This window comes from Rhinatrema bivittatum, chromosome 5 (assembly GCF_901001135.1).
Source record: "Rhinatrema bivittatum chromosome 5, aRhiBiv1.1, whole genome shotgun sequence".
In the NCBI taxonomy this organism is placed as follows: Eukaryota; Metazoa; Chordata; class Amphibia; order Gymnophiona; family Rhinatrematidae; genus Rhinatrema; species Rhinatrema bivittatum.
Window position 1 is genome coordinate 105,799,091 of NC_042619.1, and position 13,207 is coordinate 105,812,297.

Here is a 13,207-nt window from a genome sequence, read left to right on the forward strand (position 1 = left end):
GCCAGGCAGGTGGAAGAGAGGCCTGCCTCTCCCGCCTCGGAGAACCTGCCCCCCCACGATGGCGAGCGGGTGAGGCTACCGGGCCGAGCGCCTGGACCTGTTCCGTGTTGTCTGGGGGGGGGAGGGGGCTACCCAACCCCCCCCCACCACCACCACCATATCGCTTTCCATCTTCCGTCGACCGTGAACAGGGCGCGATGTCCCACAGCCTCCCGTCCCATGACGGAGGTCGCCGGGGATCCCAGCCTGCCTCGGGTCTCGCGCGCTCTCTCGCCCTCCGTGACTACCCGCGCCTCGCCGCCACCACCCACCCCCACCCCTCCGGTGGGGTGGGTCGAGAGGGACGCGCCCGAGAAACGTATGAACCCGTGACTCTTAGCGGTGGATCACTCGGCTCGTGCGTCGATGAAGAACGCAGCTAGCTGCGAGAATTAGTGTGAATTGCAGGACACATTGATCATCGACATTTCGAACGCACCTTGCGGCCCCGGGTTCCTCCCGGGGCTACGCCTGTCTGAGGGTCGCCCGTACGTCAATCGCCACGGCGTTTCCCCCCACCCCCCCATCGCGGGGAACGCCGGAGCGCGCGGCTGGGGTCCGTTCGCAGGGTGTTCCACCCCCCCCGCCTCTTTCCGGCGGGATATACCCTTCGTCCCCTCAAGCGCAGACCTCCGGGGGTCGCCCGACTCGGGGAGCTCTGACCGTGCGGAGGATCGACGCGTCTCCCCGTGCCCGGCCCGGGCACGGGGGTCGCGGCCGGGGGGGGCCCGGGCGGAGGCCGCCCCGCCTCGCCCGGCCCTCCCCCGCGAGGCTGTCTGTGGCTATTCACGGGTGCCCGTGCCGCCGCGTCCTCCCGCCGGGACGTCCTCTCTCGCAACCTTTTGGGGGCCTTGCCTTCCCCGCTGCCTCTGCAGGGAAGAGCCCATTGCCGAATCCCCGCCCATCCGGGAGACGCGTTGATCCTCCGCACGGTCAGAGCTCCAGAGGGAGGGGCCTGCAAGGGAAAGGGCTCTATTGGTGGTGGAGATGAGTCTAGTGGATTTTATGGAGGGAGGGATAAGAGTTCCACGGATGGAAGCACGGGTGGGTCTTGTGGAGGTACGAGGGAGGAAGGGTGGGTTTAGCCAGTTGCAGTGTTCGTTAGTAATACTTTTGTGGATGAGGGTGAGGGTCTTGTAAATAATTCGTGAGTGAATGGGAAGCCAGTGGAGATCAATGAGGGTGGGAGTGATGTGGTCTTTCTTATTGACATTGGTGAGGATGCGTGCAGTAGCATTTTGGAGGAGTTTTAGAGGTTTGATGTGGGAAGAAGGGAGTCCGAGTAGGAGGGCAAATAGAGGTGCAAAGCAGCAGCGAGAATGTCAAAAACACAACACAGCTTCAAAAGAGAGCACCAATAACATATGCATGAACCCTCGAAGGCAGCACGACAGGCAAAGTGGCAAGACAAGTGGCATCAACATCCTACAGCACAATGAAGGGGGAACATAGCAAGCAGAAAGACTAGCACCAACACACTGAGCAACCGTGATAATGGCCAGAACACCACAAGGAGTTGAGTGAGTCATCTGGGTATGGCAGCAAGGCAGAGAGGCAGAGGGTAGATAAAGGCTGGCTACACCTGGTGAGAATTCCCTTTCCTTTGTGGAAGAAAGGGCTCTCTAGAATGGGTTGACCCCTAGAGTAGGGTGATTCCATTGGCATCTAGTAAGCTCTCGCTGGTCTTTTACAATCTGGTAGAGTTAGCAGATATACAAACGAGAATTTTCAAGGCCGAGGCGGAGGAGGTTACCATGTAAACAGCGGTTCAACATGGGTCAGAGGGTAGATACAGGCTGACTACACCTGGGGAGAGTTCCCTTTCCTTTGAGCCGGGAAGGGCTCCCTGGAATGGGTTGGCCCCTAGAATGGAGCATGAACCTTCAAAGTGTGGCGACCTGGAGCAGGGTCTCACTGTGAGCATGGTCTCACTGTGTTGTGTTTGCCACAATCTAAGTACCTTGGAGATCTTTTCTTGTTCTGAACATGGGTCAACAGGTGCTAAGAGGATAGGCTGCAACAACGGGGAGAGTTCCCTATCCTTTGGGCAGGAAAGGGCACCCTAGAATGGGTTGACCCCTCGAGCGTATAATGGTACAAATTGTTAGGATTTAAGCATTTGCAAACAGATCATGACTTCATAATCAAGAAGGAGGAAGTACTCTTCTCTGCCCTGAAACTAAAGAAAACTATTTGTTTTATTTAAGGATCCATACTGTGATGGATTACTAGTTTGAATTGCCAGAGACTGAGGTTTCCCCTTGCAACGAGCCATTAGGACTGGACATAAGGCCTGGCCAGACAGGCACAGCATTAGAGGACAGAGGTCAAGCCCACGTAGGGACATAAGGCCTGGACGGACAGGCACAGCATTCAAGGACAAAGGGCAATCCCACGTAGGGACATAAGACCTGGAAGAACAGGCACAGCAATTTGTTGTTTTTTATTTATTTATTTATTTATATTCCACTTTTCACGGTTTTCCAGCACTTCATAGTGGATTACATTCAGGTACTTTAGGTATCCCCAGAGAGCTTACAATCTAAGTCAAACCCTTGTAGGGACATAAGGCCTGGATGGACAGGCACAGCAGTCGAGGTCAGAGGTCAAGCTCACATAGGGACATAAGGCCTGGATGGACAGGCAAAGCAATCGAGGTCCATCCCTTGTTGGGACATAAGGCCTGGACGTATAGGCACAGCATTCGAGGACAGAGGGCAATCCCTCCTAGGGACATAAGGCCTAGACGAACAGGCACAGCAGTCGTGGACAGAGGTGAAGCCCAGCTAGGGACATAAGGTCTGGACGGACAGGCCCAGCAATTTTGTTATTTATTTATATTCTGCTTTTCACGCTTTTCTAGTACTTCATAGTGGATTACATTCAGGTACTGTAGGTATTTCCCTATCCCCAGAGGGCATACAATCTAAGTCAAACCCTTGTAGAGACATAAGGCCTGGATGGACAGGCACAGCATTCGAGGACAGAGGGCAAGCCCACGTAGAGACATAAGGCCTGGATGGACAGGCAAAGCAATCGAGGTCCAACCTTTGTAGGGACATAAGGCCTGGAAGGACAGGCAAAGCAATCGAGGTCCAACCCTTGTAGGGAAATATGTCCTGGATGAACTGGCAAAGCAATCGAGGTCCAACTATTGTAGGGACATAAGTCTTGGACGGACAGGCACAGCAGTCGTGGACAGAGGTGAATCCCATCTAGGGACATAAGGCCTGGATGAACAGGCACAGCAGTCGAGGACAGAGGGCAATCCCACCTAGGGACATAAGGCCTGGACGGACAGGCAGGCACAGCATTCGAGGACAGGGGTCAAGCCCATGTAGGGACATAAGGCCTGGATGGACAGGCACAGCAGTCGAGGACAGAGGTCAATCCCACCTAGGGACATAAGGCCTGGACGGACAGGCAGGCACAGCATTCGAGGACAGAGGTGAAGCCCATGTAGGGACATAAGGCCTGGATGGGCAGGCACAGCAGTCGAGGACAGAGGTCAATCCCACCTAGGGACATAAGGCCTGGACGGACAGGCAGGCACAGCATTCGAGGACAGAGGTCAAGCCCATGTAGGGACATAAGGCCTGGATGGACAGGCACAGCAGTCGAGGACAGAGGTCAATCCCACCTAGGGACATAAGGCCTGGACGGACAGGCAAAGCAATCAAGGTCCAACCTTTGTAGGGACAAAAAGCCTGGACGGACAGGCAAAGCAATCGAGGTCCAACTCTTGTAGGGACATTAGGCCTGGATGGACAGGCACAGCAGTTGAGGACATAGGGCAATCCCACCTAGGGACAAAAGGCCTGAATGGACAGGCATAGCAGTCAAGCCCACGTGGTGACATAAGGCCTGGACGGACAGGCAGGCACAGCATTCAAGGACAGAGGTCAAGCCCACTTAGGGACATAAGGCCTGGATGGACAGACAAAGCAATCGAGGTCAAACCCTTGTAAGGACATAAGGCTTGGACGAACAGGCAAAGCAATTGAGGTCCAACCCTTGTAGGGACATGAGGCCTGGATGAACAGGCAAAGAAATCGAGGTCCAACCCTTGTAGGGACATAAGTCCAGGACGGACAGGAACAGCAGTGGAGGACAGGGGTGAATCCCACCTAGGGACATAATGCCTGGACAGACAGGCACAGCAATAGAGGACAGAGGTCAATCCCAGCTAGGGACATAAGGCCTGGACGGACAGGAAGGCACAGCCTTCGAGGACAGAGGGAAATCCCACCTAGGGACATAAGGCCTGGACGGACAGGTACAGATTCGATGACAGAGGGCAATCCCACCTAGGGACATAAGGCCTGGACAGACAGGCACACCTAGGGATATAAGGCATGGATGAATAGGCACAGCAGTCGAGGACAGAGGTCAAGCCCATGTAGGGACATAAGGCTTGGACGAACAGGCAAAGCAATCGAGGTCCAAACCTTGTAGGGTCATAAGGCCTGGACGGACAGGCAAAGCAATCGAGGTCCAACCCTTGTAGGGACATAAGGCCTGGAAGGACAGGCAAAGCAATCGAGATCAAACCCTTGTAGGGACATAAGGCCTGGATGGACTGGCACAGCAGTCAAGGACAGAGGTCAAGCCCACTTAGGGTCATAAGGCCTGGACGGACAGGCAAAGCAATTGAGGTCCAAACCTTGTAGGGTCATAAGGCCTAGACGGACAGGCAAAGCAATCGAGGTCAAACCCTTGTAGGGACATAAGGCCTGGATGGACTGGCACAGCAGTCAAGGACAGAGGTCAAGCCCACTTAGGGACATAAGGCTTGGACGGACAGGCAAAGCAATTGAGGTCCAACCCTTGTAGGGACATAAGGCCTGGACAGACAGGCAAAGCAATCGAGGACAGAGGGCAATCCCACCTAGGGACATAAGGCCTGGAAGGACAGGCACAGCAATCGAGGACAGAGGTGAATCCCACTTAGGGACATAAGGCCTGGAAGGACAGGCACAGCAATTGAGGATAGAGGTGAATCCCACCTAGGGACTTAAGGCCTGGACGGACAGTTGGTGTTGGCATTAGCAGTTTTGGAGGAGTAATTGGAGAAAACAAGTGCAGCTGGCCATGGAGAAGGCACTGCAGGACCTCATTTTAAGAGCACCAATGGCACTGAGCTTGGCACCACCTTTCCTCAAGCTGCTACTCTGGTATCTTGATTACTTGCAAGTGCTTGTTGGTGCTCTGCCAATACCAGCATCAATGTCAGTTCTGCCACTGTGCCGATGCCCCAAGGGACATCAGAGACAGTGATGAACATCCCAATGGTCAACCCCAAATCCTCAGAGGACAAAGCTCCCCATGGGGAGCCTTGGGATCCATTGGGGAGAGGGATTTTAGGGCCATGGATACTCTTGGAAAGAAAGTGTTTCAGAAAGCTATGCTCATTTCCCCTATAGTGGCCTACCAGCTGTTCATGGGCCAGTATATGTGGGATATCCTAAAGCAGGTGCAGGAGGTAGCTATGCAGCATCCTCAGTAGCAGCAAGACACCCTCCAGTCACTGGTGAGCAAGAGCATGGAATGTAGAAAACAGGAGATCCAATTGACCTACGATGTTTTTGAAGTGGCAACGAGAGTCTCTGCTGTTGGGTTTGGGGCCCGTAGACTCACCTGGCTATGAGCCTCTGATCTTCACCCAGAAGTGCAAGAGCAACTCGCTGATGTGCCATGAATTGGAGAGAATCTCTTTGGATATCAATTAAAGGATCAGTAGCGCATATCGATGATCACTATGCAATGCTCCAGCAGCTCTCCATGGCCACGCAGACTCAACCGCCTCCTCCAGGAGGTTCATGAGATTTGGGCAGAGGAAGATTTCTGCCCAAGGAGACACTATCCTCTGCCTACTTGGTCCCATCAGCAGCAGGCCCCAGGCAGCCATCCCATGCAGCAGAAGAGACCTAAGCTATAAACAGAATCCCAGCCAACCTCGAGGATGGGTGTTTTGACTGGACCAGAAAGAGCATAACCAGAATCCCGGTACCAGTGCTGACAGTAAAACCTCAGAGAGATATATCCTTAGTATATTCCGCAGAGGGTACAAATTAAACCTATTGGGTGTCCCACCAAATCTCCCTCCGAGCCCATCTTGGGGCCTCATAGCACATCAGAAGGTACTACTTTTGGAGCTTTCCTCCCTCTTAATGGCCAGAGCAGTCAAGCCCATTCCACTAGGTGAGAGAGGGATGGGATTCCAAAGGAAACAGGGCAATTCCATCTCACCCTGATCCTAAGGGCCTTAAATTTCTAAAAAAAAGTAAAGTTCAAAATGATATCCCTGGGCACCTTGATCCCTTTTCTTCAAAGAGGGGAATGGCTATGCTCTCTCATTCTCAAAGACACCTACACTCACATCAAGATCTTCCCCAATCACAGGAAGTATCTCAGAGTCGAGGTGGGAAACTTTAAGTATTGAATTCTGCTATTTGGGTTGACATCCGCTCCTTGAGTCTTTACAAAATGTTTAGCCGTGGTTGCAGCACATCTTCACAGACTGAAGGTGCACATATTTCCCTATTGGACAATTGGCTGGTCAAGAGCACATCTTGGAAAGAAGCCAAGAAGTCAATATGTGTGACTATTGAGGTGTTTAAATCACTAGGGTTCATCATCAGGTACCCAAAATCTCATCTCAGTTTGTCATCTCAATTGGAGTTTATCAGAACTCTGCTAGCTATGACTCAGGCCAAGGCCTTCCTCCTGCATAAACAGGCTGACACTCTGATGGCCATTGCGGCAGAGATTCAGTAGAGTCAGCAGATATCAGCTTGGCACATGTTGAGGCCTTTGGTACACATGGCCACAACTGTTCACATCACTCCCATGGAAAGACTGCATATGTAGACAGCCCAATAGACCTTGCAGTCTCAGTGGCTCCAAGTCACACAGACCCTCCAGGATTGCATTTGAGTCACTCCATTATTCTGGGATTCACTTTTCTGGTGATGGGACAATTCCAGTCTGGTTTGGGGTATATTCCATTCCAAATTTCTCCAGACCAAAAGGTCTTTACCATGGATGCATCCAACCTGGGTTGGGGAGCTCATATGAATGGGCTTCGCAATCAGAGCACTTGGTCTGCCCGAAAATGCCAATATCAAATAAACGTCCTTGAGCTCTGGGCAATCTGGTACGCACTATGGACTTTCAGAGATTGGATATCCAACAAAATTGTACTGGTCTAAATGGAAATTAAGTGGCAATGTTTTACATCAGCAAGTGGGGGGGTACAGGTTCTTACCTCATCTTTCATAAGGCAGTCCAACTGTTAATTTGGGCAGCCTCTCAGGGGATGATGCTCTGAGCCACTTACCTGACCAGCTGGAGAATGAGGTGGTGGATGGTCTGAGTTAATGGACCTGGACTCCTGGACCAGGAGTAGAAAATTGGTTCTTCCACCTCTAGGCAGCTCTGGAGATGGACCTGTTCATGGCTCCCTGGAACAGGAAGGTCCCTTTCTTGTGTTCTATATACAGAGCACATGGGTAATTAGCCTCAGAAGCCTAACCCTACATTGGTGCTAGGAACGTCTGTAAGCTGATGTTAAATTCCACTAATTGTAAAATCTTTGTGGAAACTCAGTGAAGACAAAGGGGCTGCTATTCTTATAGCCCCCCCTCCCCCCCCCATTTGTGGAGGCAGGTTTGGTTTTCCCTCATTCAGGAGATGTCTACCAGGAAGCCAATCAGGTTGGGGACTTCTCCAACTCTCATCACTCAGGATTATGGCAGGGTGCAGCATCCCAAACTCCAAGCTCTAGTGCTCACAGCTTGGATAAGAACATAAAAACATAAGAAAATGCCATACTGGGTCAGACCAAGGGTCCATCAAATCCAGCATCCTGTTTCTAACAGTTGCCAATCCAGGCCTTAAGAACCTGGCAAGTACCCAAAAACTAAGTCTATTCCATGTAACTATTGCTAATGGCAGTGGCTATTCTCTAAGTGAACTTAATAGCAGGTAATGGACTTCTCCTCCAAGAACTTATCCAATCCTTTTTTAAACACAGCTATATTAACTGCACTAACCACATCCTCCGGCAACAAATTCCAGAGTCTAATTGTGCGTTGAGTAAAAAAGAACTTTCTCCGATTAGTTTTAAATGTGCCCCATGCTAACTTCATGGAGTGCCCCCTAGTCTTTCTACTATCCGAAAGAGTAAATAACCGATTCACATCTACCGGTTCTAGACCACTCATGATTTTAAACACCTCTATCATATCCCCCCTCAGTCGTCTCTTCTCCAAGCTGAAAAGTCCTAACCTCTTTAGTCTTTCCTCATAGGGGAGTTGTTCCATTCCCCTTATCATTTTGGTAGCCCTTCTCTATACCTTCTCCATCGCAATTATATCTTTTTTGAGATGCGGCAACCAGAATTGTACACAGTATTCAAGGTGCGGTCTCACCATGGAGCGATACAGAGGCATTATGACATTTTCCGTTTTATTCACCATTCCCTTTCTAATAATTCCCAACATTCTGTTTGCTTTTTTGACTGCCGCAGCACACTGTACTGACGATTTCAATGTGTTATCCACTATGACACCTAGATCTCTTTCTTGGGTTGTAACACCTAATATGGAACCCAACATTGTGTAATTATAGCATGGGTTATTTTTCCCTATATGCATCACCTTGCACTTATCCATATTAAATATTATCTGCCATTTGGATGCCCAATTTTCCAGTCTCACAAGGTCTTCCTGCAATTTATCGCAATCTGCTTGTGATTTAACTACTCTGAACAATTTTGTGTCATCTGCAAATTTGATTATCTCACTCGTCATATTTCTTTCCAGATCATTTATAAATATATTGAAAAGTAAGGGTCCCAATACAGATCCCTGAGGCACTCCACTGTCCACTCTCTTCCACTGAGAAAATTGCCCATTTAATCCTACTCTCTGTTTCCTGTCTTTTAGCCAGTTTGCAATCCATGAAAGGACACCTATCCCATGACTTTTTACTTTTCCTAGAATCCTCTCAAGAGGAACTTTGTCAAACGCCTTCTGAAAATCCAAGTATACAATATCTACCGGTTCACCTTTATCCACATGTTTATTAACTCCTTCAGAAAAGTGAAGCAGATTTGTGAGGCAAGACTTGCCCTGGGTAAAGCCATGCTGACTTTGTTCCATTAAACCATGTCATTCTATATGTTCTGTGATTTCGATGTTTAGAACACTTTCCACTATTTTTCCTGGCACTGAAGTCAGGCTAACCGGTCTGTAGTTTCCCGGATCACCCCTGGAGCCCTTTTTAAATATTGGGGTTACATTTGCTATCCTCCAGTCTTCAGGTACAATGGATGATTTTAATGATGTTACAAATTTGTACTAATAGGTCTGAAATTTCATTTTTTAGTTCCTTCAGAACTCTGGGGTGTATACCATCAGGTCCAGGTGATTTACTACTCTTCAGTTTTTCAATCAGGCCTACCACATCTTCTAGGTTCACCGTGATTTGATTCAGTCCATCTGAATCATTACCCATGAAAACCTTCTCCATTACGGGTACCTCCCCAACATCCTCTTCAGTAAACACAGAAGCAAAGAAATCATTTAATCTTTCCGCGATGGCCTTATCTTCTCTAAGTGCCCCTTTAACCCCTCAATCATCTAACGGTCCAACTGACTCCCTCACAGGCTTTCTGCTTTGGATATATTTAAAAAAGTTTTTACTGTGAGCTTTTGCCTCTACAGCCAACTTCTTTTCAAATTATCTCTTAGCCTGTCTTATCAATGTCTTACATTTAACTTGCCAATGTTTATGCTTTATCCTATTTTCTTCTGTTGGATCCTTCTTCCAATTTTTGAATGAAGATCTTTTGGCTAAAATAGCTTCTTTCACCTCCCCTTTTAACCATGCCGGTAATTGTTTTGCCTTCTTTACACCTTTCTTAATGTGTGGAATACATCTGGACTGTGCTTCTAGAATGGTATTTTTTAACAATGACCACGCCTCTTGCACATTTTTTACTTTTGTAGCTGCTCCTTTCAGTTTTTTTCTAACAATTTTTCTCATTTTATCAAAGTTTCTGTTTTGAAAGTTTAGCACGAGAGCCTTGGATTTGCACACTGTTCCTTTTCCAGTCATTAAATCAAATTTGATCATATTATGATCACTATTGCCAAGCGGCCCCACCACCGTTACCTCTCTCACCAAGTCCTGTGCTCCACTGAGAATTAGATCTAAAATTGCTCCCTCTCTCGTCGGTTCCTGAACCAATTGCTCCATAAAGCTATCATTTATTCCATCCAGGAACATTATCTCTCTAGCGTGACCCGATGATACATTTACCCAGTCTATATTGGGGTAATTGAAGTCTCCCATTATTACTGCACTACCAATTTGGTTAGCTTCCCTAATTTCTCTTAGCATTTCACTGTCCATCTCACCATCTTGACCTGGTGGACGGTAGTATACCCCTATCACTATAGTCTTCCCTGACACACAAGGGATTTCTACCCATAAATATTCAATTTTGTATTTAGTCTCATGCAGGATGTTTATCCTGTTGGACTCCATGCCATCCTGGACATAAAGTGCCACACCTCCTCCCGAGTGCTCCTCTCTGTCATTGTGATATAATTTGTACCCTGGTATGTTGAGAGGCTGATCTTATAACCCCTTGATCTCTCTGAGGATGTGTTGTTTCGTTTGGGTTCCAGAAAGCCTTCTACTAGAAACTCTTATCAACTGAAATGGAGATAATTTACCATGTGGTATAAACAAAAGGCCTTAGACCCCCGTCTGCTCTGCAGAAAAACTGCTCGACTACCTTCTACATCTCTCTGAGGCTAGTCTTAAGCCAATTCAGGGTTCACCTTAGGGCAATTGGCACATACCATCACCATGTAGAAGGTAAGCCCAATTCTGCAGATCCTTTAGTTGTATTCTTCATTTGAAACCTATCTTAAGACCTCTCGCAGTGTCATGGGACTGCAACATGCTCTTACCTCAACTGATGAAAGTTCCTTTTGAATCGCTGTGCTTCTGTGACCTGAAGTATTTGATCTGGAAAGTCGTATTTTGGTGGCAGTCACTTCAACATGCTGAATCAGTGAACTTCAGGCCTTTTGCCTGGATTTATCAAAATGCACTAAATATCATATGCAATAGGAAAAGGGGTGTGTTTTATGGTAATCGACAGTTTATCGCAATTTGTGCTAATACCTATGCAAAGCGCTATCTTTTTCGCACTTTGCAATAAGTGCCAGAATTGATATATTTCCTACATACAACCACTGGGGGGACCATGTTTAAGCTCCTGGAGAGCCAGCCTAGCTGGAGGGAGAGAGCGGAGAGAGAGAGCCTAGCCATAATGCCCTCACGCTAGATTGGTATTTATATCACTATGGGAGGCCACCTAGTAACTCGAGGTGAGGTTTAGGTATTAGTGTAGGGGTTAGAGGCCACTTTGACATTCAAAGTGAGACAAACGGACAGAAGAGTGTTCTCTTGTGAAGATTTGATGACCTTCAGAGTGAGGAAACTCACCTAAAGATGAGATTTGTGCAATGTTCTCTCAACATCAAGCTAGGTTGAGAGATAGTCAACCCAGCTTTTTGTTTCCTATGATCAGGGCAAGCTGGGAATTGCCATTGCCAAACAGATGCTCTCTAAATGGCTAGCAAATTCTTTGATGCCCAGACAGGGTTGAATCTTGTGGGCCATGTCAAGGCTCATTCTGTCCGAGCCATGGCAGTATCGGTGTCCCACTTGCGATCAGTCCCCATGGACAAGATATGGAGTTCCATGCACTCATTCACATTGCACTATTATTTGATCAGGGATAGCTGATGTAACAGCAGGTTTGTCAAGTCTGTCTTCCAGAACATGTTAGAGATGTAGAACCCAACTCTGTTCCCACCTAGGGCCCATTGTTTTTGTTCAGGCTGCCTCCCTCACCCGTTAAGGTATACATATGCAAAAAGGCCTGTTGCCAACCAAAATGTTGTTGTTGTGGCCATTGGCACTGTATTTTTGTTCCTTTTTTTTGTTAGGGGGCCTCCTATAGCTAGGGATTCACCCATGTGTGAAGACTGCCATCCTGCTTGTCCTTGGAGAAAGCAGAGTTGCTTACCTGTAGCAGGTATTGTCCGAGATCAGCAGGATGTCAGTCTCAAGAGACCTACCCACCTCCTCGGCGAGTTTGGTTTCTTCTTCTTGGTTTTATTTTATTTTATGTTATGCAATTAGACTGAAGAGATCCCACATGACAATGCATGCATGGTCATGCTTACTAGGGCTCAGACAAAGTTAAAAAAACTTTGACATAAGTTTTCCATGCCAGGCTTCATCAGATGATGTCACCCACGTGTGAGAACTGACATTTTGCTGTCCTTGGAAAACATCTGTTACAGGTAATCAACTCTGCTTTATTCTCTGTCTCTATCTGCTGTTGAGGAGAAAAACCCAGGCATCTGAACTGGTCTGGTGGGACTCAAGTTAACACGTTAATATGCTAAGTTAACATGTTAATATGCTACCTCTCCAGTTCATCCTTTCTGGCTCATCTATCTAGTTTTCTCTAGTTGTTGCACTATGTTGTGTCCCCCCCCCCCCCCCCCCCCCCCCCCATTTCCCTGTTTTTTGTATTTTCCATCTATTTTTTTATCTAAACCGATATGATGTACCTACTAATATCGGTATAAAAACGCCATTAACATAGAAACATAGAAACATAGAAGTGACGGCAGAAGAAGACCAACGGCCCATCCAGTCTGCCCAGCAAACTACGCAGTTTATCCATTTTTCCCCCTTTTTTCTCCCTCCCACCCGTCTCTATTGGCTTCCAGCACCCTCCTGCCCCAATTCCCTTCCACCCCTCCACCAATGCAGAGAGCAGCGCCATCCTAGTGAACATCCAGCTCAATCAGGGGTAGCAACCGCTGCAACCAGCAGGCCACACCCCTGCCCCTTACCCACCCCTGTTTTGTTTGCTTGTTTGTTTGTTTTTTATTTTTTTGAGATGGCATCCCTCCATCCTTCCGCTCTGTGAAGGTGGAACACCAACCACTGGCCACTGGCATCCCGCTCCGTGAATGCCTCAGTGGTTACTGCCGCTCCATGCAGTGTTTGCTGCCTCCTCTCTATTTATGCCCACTAGACTTGATGGATCCACAGTGTTTATCCCACG

The 13,207-nt window shown here is 48.3% G+C and overlaps 1 protein-coding gene and 1 non-coding gene across 6 annotated transcripts in view; both read left to right on the top strand.

Annotated features, from left to right (window-relative positions):
* The window catches only part of NBEA (neurobeachin), a 2,460,099-nt gene that overhangs the window by 1,291,989 nt on the left and 1,154,903 nt on the right, over nt 1–13,207 (top strand). The window lies entirely within an intron of this gene.
* LOC115093142 lies at nt 371–524 on the top strand. The gene has a single exon (XR_003857178.1). It is a non-coding gene; the product is annotated as a 5.8S ribosomal RNA (ribosomal RNA).